The sequence below is a fragment of the Macaca mulatta genome, chromosome X, assembly GCF_049350105.2.
Source record: "Macaca mulatta isolate MMU2019108-1 chromosome X, T2T-MMU8v2.0, whole genome shotgun sequence".
NCBI classification, from domain to species: domain Eukaryota; kingdom Metazoa; phylum Chordata; class Mammalia; order Primates; family Cercopithecidae; genus Macaca; species Macaca mulatta.
The window spans coordinates 56,082,890-56,095,337 of NC_133426.1; the positions used below are offsets into that span (position 1 = coordinate 56,082,890).

Consider the following 12,448-nt stretch of genomic DNA (forward strand, 5'->3'; position numbering starts at 1 on the left):
CATTTAAAGCAGTGTGTAGAGGGAAATTTATAGCACTAAATGCCCACAAGAGAAAGCAGGAAAGATCTAAAATTGACACTCTAACATCGCAATTAAAAGAACTAGAGAAGCAAGAGCAAACACATTCGAAAGCTAGCAGAAGGCAAGAAATAACTAAGATCAGAGCAGAACTGAAGGAGATAGAGACACAAAAAACCCTCCAAAAAATCAATGAATCCAGGAGTTGGTTTTTTGAAAAGATAAACAAAATTGACAGACCACTAGCCAGACTAATGAAGAAGAAAAGAGAGAAGAATCAAATCGATGCAATTAAAAATGATAAAGGGGATATCACCACCAACCCCACAGAAATACACACTACCATCAGAGAATACTATAAACACCTCTACGCAAATAAACTGGAAAATCTAGAAGAAATGGATAATTTCCTGGACACTTACACTCTTACAAGACTAAACCAGGAAGAAGTTGAATCCCTGAATAGACCAATAGCAGGCTCTGAAATTGAGGCAACAATTAATAGCCTACCAACCAAAAAAAGTCCAGGACCAGATGGATTCACAGCTGAATTCTACCAGAGGTACAAGGAGGAGTTGGTACCATTCCTTCTGAAACTATTCCAATCAATAGAAAAAGAGGGAATCCTCCCTAACTCATTTTATGAGGCCAACATCATCCTGATACCAAAGCCTGGCAGAGACACAACAAAAAAAGAGAATTTTAGACCAATATCCCTGATGAACATCGATGCAAAAATCCTCAATAAAATACTGGCAAACCGGATTCAGCAACACATCAAAAAGCTTATCCACCATGATCAAGTGGGCTTCATCCCTGGGATGCAAGGCTGGTTCAACATTCGCAAATCAATAAACATAATCCAGCATATAAACAGAACCAAAGACAAGAACCACATGATTATCTCAATAGATGCAGAAAAGGCTTTTGACAAAATTCAACAGCCCTTCATGCTAAAAACGCTCAATAAATTTGGTATTGATGGAACGTACCTCAAAATAATAAGAGCTATTTATGACAAACCCACAGCCAATATCATACTGAATGGGCAAAAACAGAAAAATTCCCTTTGGAAACTGGCACAAGACAGGGATGCCCTCTCTCACCACTCCTATTCAACATAGTGTTGGAAGTTCTTGCTAGGGCAATCAGGCAAGAGAAAGAAATCAAGGGTATTCAGTTAGGAAATGAAGTAGTCAAATTGTCCCTGTTTGCAGATGACATGATTGTATATTTAGAAAACCCCATTGTCTCAGCCCAAAATCTCCTTAAGCTGATAAGCAACTTCAGCAAAGTCTCAGGATACAAAATTAATGTGCAAAAATCACAAGCATTCTTATACTCCAGTAACAGACAAACAGAGAGTCAAATCAGGAATGAACTTCCATTCACAATTGCTTCAAAGAGAATAAAATACCTAGGAATCCAACTGACAAGGGATGTAAAGGACCTCTTCAAGGAGAACTACAAACCACTGCTCAGTGAAATAAAAGAGGACACAAACAAATGGAAGAACATACCATGCTCATGGATAGGAAGAATCAATATCGTGAAAATGGCCATACTGCCCAAGGTAATTTATAGATTCAATGCCATCCCCATCAAGCTACCAATGAGTTTCTTCACAGAATTGGAAAAAACTGCTTTAAAGTTCATATGGAACCAAAAAAGAGCCCGCATCTCCAAGACAATCCTAAGTCAAAAGAACAAAGCTGGAGGCATCACGCTACCTGACTTCAAACTATACTACAAGGCTACAGTAACCAAAACAGCATGGTACTGGTACCAAAACAGAGATATAGACCAATGGAACAGGACCGAGTCCTCAGAAATAATACCACACATCTACAGCCATCTGATCTTTGACAAACCTGAGAGAAACAAGAAATGGGGAAAGGATTCCCTATTTAATAAATGGTGCTGGGAAAATTGGCTAGCCATAAGTAGAAAGCTGAAACTGGATCCTTTCCTTACTCCTTATACGAAAATTAATTCAAGATGGATTAGAGACTTAAATGTTAGACCTAATACCATAAAAATCCTAGAGGAAAACCTAGGTAGTACCATTCAGGACATAGGCATGGGCAAAGACTTCATGTCTAAAACACCAAAAACAATGGCAACAAAAGCCAAAATTGACAAATGGGATCTCATTAAACTAAAGAGCTTCTGCACAGCAAAAGAAACTAGCATCAGAGTGAACAGGCAACCTACAGAATGGGAGAAAATTGTTGCAATCTACTCATCTGACAAAGGGCTAATATCCAGAACCTACAAAGAACTCAAACAAATTTACAAGAAAAAAACAAACAACCCCATCAAAAAGTGGGCAAAGGATATGAACAGACTTTTCTCAAAAGAAGACATTCATACAGCCAACAGACACATGAAAAAATGCTCATCATCACTGGCCATCAGAGAAATGCAAATCAAAACCACAATGAGATACCATCTCACACCAGTTAGAATGGCAATGATTCAAAAGTCAGGAAACAACAGGTGCTGGAGAGGATGTGGAGAAATAGGAACACTTTTACACTGTTGGTGGGATTGTAAACTAGTTCAACCATTATGGAAAACAGTATGGCGATTCCTCAAGGATCTAGAACTAGAAGTACCATATTACCCAGCCATCCCATTACTGGGTATATACCCAAAGGATTATAAATTATGCTGCTATAAAGACACATGCACACGTATGTTTATTGCAGCACTATTCACAATAGCAAAGACTTGGAATCAACCCAAATGTCCATCAGTGACAGATTGGATTAAGAAAATGTGGCACATATACACCATGGAATACTATGCAGCCATAAAAAAGGATGAGTTTGAGTCCTTTGTAGGGACTTGGATGCAGCTGGAATCCATCATTCTTAGCAAACTATCACAAGAACAGAAAACCAAACACCGCATGTTCTCACTCATAGGTGGGAACTGAACAATGAGATCACTCGGACTCAGGAAGGGGAACATCACACACCGGGGCCTATCATGGGGAGGGGGCAGGGGGGAGGGATTGCATTTGGAGTTATACCTGATGTAAATGACGAGTTGATGGGTGCAGCACAGCAACATGGCACAAGTATACATATGTAACAAACCTGCACGTTATGCACATGTACCCTACAACTTAAAGTATAATAATAATAAATAAATTAAAAAAATAAAAATAAAAAAATAGAAACAGTCTCGCCACTATCTGGCAAGGCATCTGTGCTGCACTTTGGGAGACCATTCCTTGTCCATACCATCTTTATTACCCACAGCTGGCAGAATACAGTGGCTTAGTCAACAAAACTGCAGAGATCATGGCTGCTTCTCAACCTGGGAAGTCAGACCCATCTCAGGTAGACTCCAATCCATTGCCATTGGCTGGATGGGATTCCAAGCCAGTGAGTCTTAATTTGTGAGGTGCTGTGGAAGTGGAGCCTTCAGAATGATGCTGCCTGGCTTCCAGGATTCAGCCCCATTTCTGAAGTTATGTATGGACAGATTTCCTGCTTTGCCACTTTTTATTTTAATTAAGTCCCATCTATTTTTGTTTTTGTTGCATTTGCTTTTAGGTTCTTGGTCATGAACTCTTTGCCTAAGACAATGTCTAGAAGGGTTTTTCTAACATTATCTTTTAGAATTTTTATTGTTTCAGGTCTTAGATTTAAGCCTTTTGTCCATGTTGAGTTGATTTTTATATCAGGTGAGAGATGAGGATCCAGTTTCATTCGTCTACATATGGCTTGCTAATTATCCCAGCACCATATGTTGAATAGGATGTCGTTTCTCCACTTTATGTTTCTGTTTGTTTTGTCAAAGATCAGTTGGCTGTACGTATTTGGTTTTATTTCTGTGTTCTTTATTCTGTTCCATTGGTCTATGTGCCTATATTTTTACCAGTACCATGCTGTTTTGGTGACTAGGACTTTATAGTATAGTTTGAAGTTTGGTAATGTGATGCCTCCAGATATGTTCTTTTTGCTTTGTCTTGCTTTGCCCATGAAAACTTTTTTTTTTTCCTTCCGTATGAATTATGGGATTTTTTTTCTAGTTCTGTGAAGAATGATGGTGGTATTTTTATGGGAATTGCATTGAATTTGTAGATTACTTTTAGCAGTGTGGTCATATTCACAATATTGATTCTACCCATCTATGAAAATAAGATTTTTTTTCATTTGTTTATCTATGATTTCCTTTAACAGTGTTTTTGTTTGTTTTTTGCTTTCGTAGACGTCTTTCATGTCCTTGGTTAGGCATATTCCTAAGTATTTTACTTTTTTTGTAGCTATTGTAAAAAGGGATTGAGTTCTTGATTTGATTCTCTGCTAGGTTGCTGTTAGTGTATAGCAGAACTACTGATTTGTATACATTAAGTTTGTGTCCTGAATCTTTGCTGAATTCATTTATCAGATCTAGGAGCTTTTTGGATGAGTCTTTAGGGTTTTCTAGGTACGTGACCATATCATCAGCAAAGATTGCTCTGGCTAGGAATTACAGTACTGTGTTGAATAGAAGTGGTGAAAGTGGGCATCCTTGTCTCTTTCCAGTTCTCAGGGGGAATGCTTTCATCTTTTCCTTGTTCAGTATAAAGTTGGCTGTGGGTTTGTCAAAAATGGCTTTTTTACCTTAAGTTATGTCCCTTCTATGACAGTTTTGCTGAGAGTTTTCATCACAAAGTGATGCTGTATTTTTTCACGTTTTTCTGCATCTTTTGAGATGATTGTATGATTTTCATTTTTAATTCTGTTTATGTGGTGTATCACATTTATTGACTTATGCATGTTAAACCGTCCTTGAATCCCAGGTATGAAACCCACTTGATTATGGTGGATTATATTGCTGATATTCTGTTCAATATTGTTTGCTAGTATTTTGTTGAGGATTTTTGCATCTATGATCATCAGGCATATTAGCCTGCAGTTTTCTTTTTTTGTTATGCCCTTCCCTGGTTTTGGTATTAGGATTAGGGTGATACTACCTACTCTGGTATTAGCACTTTGAAACACTTAGGTCATTTACATTCAATGTTAGTATTGAGATGTGTGGTACTATTCTATTCATTGTGCTGGGGTTTTTTTTTTTGTCTGAATACCCTGTGTATTTTTCATTGTGTTTTTGTTGTATAGGTCCTGTGAGGTTTATGCTTTAAGGAGGTTCTATTTGGGGGTACTTTTAGAAGTTCTTTTAGTACCAGATTGGTAGTGTCATATTCTCTCAGCATTTGCTTTTCTGAGAAAAAAAACTGTATCTTTCTTTCATTTATGAAACTTTGTTTCACTGGATACAAAAATCTTTGCTGATAATTTTTTTGTTTAAGGAGGCTAAATATAGGACCCCAATCTCTTCTAGCTTGTAGGGTTTCTGCTGAGAAATTGGCTGTTAATCTAATACATTTTTTATAGGTTACCTGATGCTTTTACCTCACAGCTCTTAAGATTTTTTTCCTTTGTTTCAACTTTAGATAACCTGATGACTATGTGCCCAGGCGATGATCTTTTAGTGATGAATTTTCCAGGTGTTTTTTGAGCTTCTTTTATTTGACTGTCTAGATCTCTAGCAAGGCCAGGGAAGTTTACCTCGATTATTCTCTCAGATAAGTTTTCCAAACTTTTAAATTTCTTTTCTCTCTTAGGAACACCAGTCATTCTTAGGTTTGGACATTTAACATAGTCCCAAACTTCTTGGAGGCTTAATTCATTTTTTAATTTTTCTTTTTTGTCTTTGATGATTTGAATTAATTTGAAAGCCTTGTCTTTGAGCTCTGAGTTTCATTCTCCTGCTTATATGAGTCTATTGCTGAGACTTTCCACTACATTTTGCATTTCTCTAAGTGTGTCCTTGATTTCCAGAAGTTGTGATTTTTTTTATTTATGCTATGTATTTCAATGAATAATTTTCCTTTCTTATGCTGTATCATATATTTTATTTATTTAAGTTGGCCTTCATTTTTATTTGCTGCCCCCTTGATTAGCTTAATAATTGACCTTCTAAATTCTTTTTCTGGCAATTCAGAGATTTTGTCATGGTTTCAATACATTGATGGTGAGTTGGTATGATCTTTTGGGGGTGTTAAAGAACCTTGCTTTGTAATCTTACCAGAATTGTTTTTCTGGTTCCTTGTCATTTGGGTAGACTATATCAGAGGGAAGATCTGGGATTCAAGAGTTTCTGATCAGATTCTTTTGTCCCATGTGGTGCTCCCTTGACATAGTGTTCTCTCCCTTTCCCTAGGAGTGGGGCTTCCTGATAGCCAAACTGTAGTGATTGTTTTTGCTCTTCTGGGTCTAGCCACCCAGTGGAGCTGTCAGGCTTCAGGCTGGTACTGGGGAGTGTTTGCATAGAGTCCTGTGATATGATTCATCTTCAGGTCTTGCAGTCTTGGATACCAGCACCTGCTCTAGTGGAGGTAGCAGGGGAGTGAAGTGGACTCTGTGAGAGTCTTTGGTTGTGTTTTTGTCTAGTGGACTGATTTTGTGTTGGTTGGCTTCCAGCCACGATGTGGCACGTTCAAGAGCCCATCATCCACAGTCCTATAGGGAGGATGCAAACTTATCCTAGGGAAACCTGGTTAAGCATTCAGGTTTCTCAGTTGGTGGGCAGGGCCATAAAGGCCCCAGGAGATTTGACCTTTGTCTTCAGCTAGCAGGGTGGGTAGAGAAAGTCCACCAGGAGGGGGCTAGGATAGGCATTTCTGAGCTCAGCCTCTCCTTGGGTGGGGTTTGCTGTGGCTACTATGGGGGATGAGGGTGTGGTTCCCTCCCAGTCCAATGGAGTTATATTCTCAGGGGGATTATATCTGCCTCTTCTGAGTCATACATTGCCAGGGAAGTTGGGGAAAGCTGACAGTCACAGGCCCAGGCAGCCAGTGACCAGGGCTGGGAACTTGCCTCAGCCCACGAACCTCCCCAGTGATAAAGCAAGCAGACTCACAGTTTTGTGGTTTTTTTTTTTTTTTTTGGCATCTCAGGGAGACTGCAGCAGTGATCCAGTTCCTTCAAAGGGTCGGTGGATTCTCTCGACTTTCCTGGTATATTCCTGTGGTAGTTCTTGGAGCAAAAATTCGCAATTTGAGTGTCCAGATGCTGCTCTGTTTGTCTGAGCAGGAGCTGCAAGCTAGTCTTACCTCCTTTTTTTTCCCCAAAAACACTTGAGAAGTTGTATTTAAAAGGATAAAATACGGAAACAGCAGATTCTCATTTTAAAGTAAAATTAACAGTATCTTCCAGAACATTCCTAGAACTAAGCCATTCTTGTCACTACTGAAAGACAAAACCAAGTTTCAAATCTAAAATAATAAATGAATCTGCTGGTAAACATCCTTTTCATGGTTCTAGCCCCTACCTTAGTTATTTTTCTAAAATTTTTATTTGTACCTTTTCAAGAATGAGTAGCAGTTTTTTAAGTGATTAATATTTACGAAAATAAGACTTTCTTCATACTAAATACAAAATCAAACAAAAACAAAAACCACATGCACCCTACTCAAACTCAGAAAAAATATACATTTGTTCATTAAAGCTCACTTGCTTTAGATAATTGTTTTCTCTTCACACATTAGCACAATAAGCCAAAGGTTGATCCATGCTGCAAAAGCTGTACAAAATGAAAAGCCCTGTTAACTCCCTAGGGAAATCTTAAGGCAAAAGCAAAAGCAAAAACCCTATCCTACAAAAGTAAAACAAAAAGCAGAGGTGTTGGGACTATGGAGCCTGCTCAGATGAATAAGCACCACAAGGATGGAAAACAATTTTTGTACAAACAAATGTAAGAGGATAAAGTCCAAAAAAGAACATAAAACCTCAGTTATCCTACAGAAATAATTATCATATCAGGTAACTTGACTCCTCAAATAAGCTCTGTTTGGATTTTAATTAACAGAATCTTAATTCTCTCCTATATTTACCAGTACTATCAGAGCTTTGTTTGTGGACCTCTTTGCTCCCTTTTCATCATAAGACCTTTACTCAGAGGCCTCCCAAACAATTCATGTAGAAGACAATCTTGGTGTGTTTCGGGTCCTTCTTGGGAAATGTGTCATCTCCCTTTCCACTTTAACACTAACTCCACCTCTGGGCAGTCACTTCATGTTTTTGTGTTGCACTAGAGCACACTTTTTTAGCATGGAGATTTATTTAAGGCTACAAACTTTACAAGCTGGTTCCATTAAACAATGACTACAAGGCACGAGTTTATCAAATGGCATGAATCAAACACTTGCACATTTCAAAAGAATACAGTTTACATTCATCTCTAAATATAAGATTAAGAAACTATTATCTGGTTTCCAACTGCTTTCAATAGTGGTGTGAAGTTTGAATACTTTTACTGTGTAGACATCAAATATTTTATTTAAATATTAAACATTAAATCTTTTCCTGACTATCCAAACAGAAAGAGAAAGCAGGAAGAGGCCAAAGAAGCAACAATTAATAGACTTGTGACTTCTACGCCATCTGTAGAATGGTGTAGAACATTTAATAGACCAGTTAATAGACTTGTGACTTCTATGCCATCTGTAACAACAGGAGACATTTCAGTAAGGGTTTCAAAATGCATGGAATGTAGTTTCTAAAAATTCACATTTATGTGGCATAAAACATTTTTTTATTCTACAAATGGTATCTCGTGCCTGCTTACAAAGGGGGAAGAAACCCAGGAAACAAAACAAAACTGGGGTGGTGTCCTGTTGTGTGAAGGGAGGGCCAGTATTATACCATAGCACTCATTTAGTAACCTATAGTTAATATTCTGTAGCAGTAAAGGAATTGTAATTTTACTTTGCCCTGTGAGTCCCTACCACGCAGAAGAGCTCTGCCTGAGAAACTAAAAATTTCAAACTTGGCTATCCTCAAAGGACACCTGGAACCTGGCTTAGGTACTCAATAAGATGAAGGCTTTCTGCTAGCAGGAAGCATTGTCCACTACTATTTAGGCCTACTGCACAATAGTCTAAGCACCAGTCAAATTGTCTATGTCAGTAAACCTCAATGTCATTTGCTCCTACATTGTCAATTTCAATGTTCTCTAAATTAACATTTTAAAACAACTTGCTAATATAAGTATAACTTTTTTTTAATTACTAAAGTTATCAATACTGGGTTTAGCTGACAAAGCATTCCTTAGGATGCACTAAAGGATGCTTATCCCATACATAATTTGCACTTGGGTTACCTCATAATCTTTTAGCTATCATTCAAAGTTAATTAATTTGTAAACATTACTGAATAACTGGGCTTATCAATTATGCATGGGAAACCAAGGAGCAACAGTGGCAGAAGACAAAAAGCCTTGAAGGAAAAACTTTTTCTCTGTATTTTCATTGCATTTTCAGAGGCAAAGAGGAGAGCCACATGCTGTTGGCTATTTATTCAACAGAGCTATATTGAATTGACAACTAATTTACAAGTTTCAGGGCCTTTATTAAATTTCTTAGCAACAGGCTTAAGCTACTGCCATCTTCCCTCCTTCTCCCCCATTATATATAGTCGCCACTGTAAACAGCTTGTATCTACAGACTAAACTGTGACTTAACTGTCAGGGTACAGTTGTAGTAGGAGCATCCTTCTTTCTTAATCATCCTTTTTAATTCAAGGAGAATATTCTCTAAGTGTCTGAATAGTCTAGACAATGTGACATATGATTTAAGTCACCCTTACACATATAGCTTCTATACTTACCTTTGAAGAGACTGTAATCCAACATTTCTTCAATAAGTCCCACTGAAAACTGTGTTTCCGTTGAGACAAACTTTCTTGGCAAAAAGTTGAATTCAATAAATGTCTACCCAAAATGAGAGTCCCACCCCAAATCACAGGTGGAGATATTATTACACCCATTTCATAAAACTTGCAAGTCCCTATACTATGCAAATTGGCTCATAAATGAACACAGGATTCTCCTAACATTTGACGACTTTATTGTATAAATTGGTTTCTAGAGTTCCATCTCTGCTTCTGTGCTAGTAGCTATCTCCAAACCATTATAAGGAGACATCCCTGTGTGCCGAAGTTCCCAGAACAGTTCAGTTCTCTGAGAGAAGGCAATGCCAGCAGCTGCATGCTTAGCTTGGCTCTCTCCTGTATAGTTCTTAGCATTAGAGGATGGCTTTGGCTCATTGGGGAGGAGTTCAGTGAGGGGTTTCTAGAGAACAAGCTCCATGGAAGGATGGCTCATAGACTCAATTTTTTTTTTTTTTTTTGTAAAGTTCATCAAATTCCTTCTTCAAACCTGTTTTCATAGTATCAGAAAGGAGAAGACTACAGAGGTGGTTAACATTTCTGTGAGCTTCAACTTCTTCATCAATTATCCTGTCTTCAATCTCCTGAAGCTTACTTCAGGCAACTTCACACTGGTTCTCCAGTCATCTCATCTATTTCTTCACAAACAGAATCTAATATTCCAGGTAGAGAAAGTCCACTAGTGCATGGCTTTACTCCACACTCCACACCCCTCTACATCTTGGCGTGCACAAAGAATTCAGTCATTATGACCAGCACAGAGCTCTGCTTCAATTATCTTTTTTTCCTTTATTTTTTTTAGCAGGCAATCCTCCTCCTCCTGCTCCTCTAGCTTGTGTTTCTTTTTACAATGAATGGGAAAATGTCATGCACCGTTCTCCCGCTGTGGTTGCTTGGGACTGCTCATGGTCCTAGCCATGGTGCCAGCTGGGCACTGTCTGCCCCCAGGTGGAAAAACCTGCTAGGCAAGGCCGCTTGGCCACTGGAGGAAGTCCAAACTGCAGCTCAGGGGGAGGCCGCTGAAAGGCTAGAGGAGCACAGCCATGGCCATGAGAAGGTAGCTGCAGCCACAGCGACTGCTGAGAGGCGCCCAGCTCTGAGCCTGCTCTGGACCCAATATCACGCCTTCAAGCGCTAGTCCTGCCTCTTATCCGCCATCTTAATCTGAGCTCTCACATGAATTTTAAAATAGTTTTTCCTAGTTCTGTGAAGAATGTCGTTGGTAGTTTGATAGTAATAGCATTGAATCCTGAAACTGCTTTTGGCAATTTGACCATTCTAATGATAATCATTTTTCCTATCCATGAGCATGAAATGTTTTTCCATTTGTTTGTGTCATCGCTCTCTCTTTTTTTTTTTTAAGCAGTGTTTTGCATTCTCTTTGTAGAGATCTTTCACTTTTCTGGTTAGTCATGTTCCTAGTTATTTCATATTTTTTTTGTAGCAGTTGTGACTGGGGTTGCATTCTTGATTTACCTCTGAGCTTTACCGTTGTTGGAGTGTAAGGAATTCTAGTGATTTTTTTTGTGGGGATGGAGTCCCGCTCTGTTGCCCATGCTGGAGTGCAGTGGCATGATTACTGTCCACTGTAAACTCCACGTGCCGGCTTCAAGTGATTCTCCTGTCTCGTTCTCCCACGTAGATGATCCTACAGGCATGCACCACTACACCTGGCTAATTTTTATATTTTTAGTAGAGGCAGCATTTTGTCATGTTGGCCAGGGCAGGCTGGTCTCGAACTCCTGGCCTCAAGTGATCCACCTGCCTCGGCCTCCCAGTTTGCTGGGATTACAGGTGTGAGCCACCACATCTGGCCTGTGATTTTTTTTGTACATTGATTTTTTATCCTGAGACTTTGCTTAAGTTGTTTATCAGCTTTAGGAGCTTTTGGGTTGAGACCACAAGGTTTTCTAGATGTAGGATTATGTCATCTGGACACAGGAGTAGGTTGACTTGCTGTCTCCCTATTTGGATTTTTTTTTTTAATTTCTCTTACCTAATTGCTCTGCTGAGAACTTCCAATACTATGTTGAATAGAATTGATGAGAGAGGGCACCTTTGTTTTGCACCAGTTTTCAAGGAGAATGCTTTCAGCTTTGTCCCATTCTTTATGATGTTGGCTCTGGGTCTGTCATACATGGCTCTCATTATTTTGAGGCATGTTTCTTCAATACCTAATTTATTGAGAATTTTAAGCCTGAAGCGGTGTTTAGTTTTATTAAAAAGCTTTTCTACAGCTATTGAGATAATAATTTGTTTTTTGTTTTTTGTTTTGTTTATATAATGAATCACATTTTTAAAAATTATACTTTAAGTTCTAGGGTACATATGCACAATGTGAAGGTTTCTTACATATGCCTTGTTGGTGCACTGCACCCATTAACTCGTCATTGACATTAGGTATATCTCCTAATGCTATCCCTCCCCTCTTCCCCCACCCCACAACAGGCCCCGGTGTGTGATGTTCCTCTTCCTGTGTCCAAGTGTTCTCATTGTTTAGTTCCCACCTATGAGTGAGAACATGCAGTGTTTGGTCTTTTCTCCTTGCGATAGTTTGGTGAGAATGATGGTTTCCAGCTTCATCCATGTTCATACAAAGGACATGAACTCATCCTTTTTCTTTTTGTTTCTTTTTTTTTTTTTTTTTAGAAACTGACAAAAAGTATATTGACAATAAAGGCATAAAGATAATTCTCATG

General features: G+C 38.6%; 1 pseudogene; it reads right to left on the reverse strand.

Moving 5' to 3' along the window:
- Positions 1-9,768: 9,768 nt before the first annotated feature.
- Positions 9,769-10,794, reverse strand: LOC114674670 (coiled-coil domain-containing protein 117 pseudogene; annotated as a pseudogene).
- Positions 10,795-12,448: the final 1,654 nt, after the last annotated feature.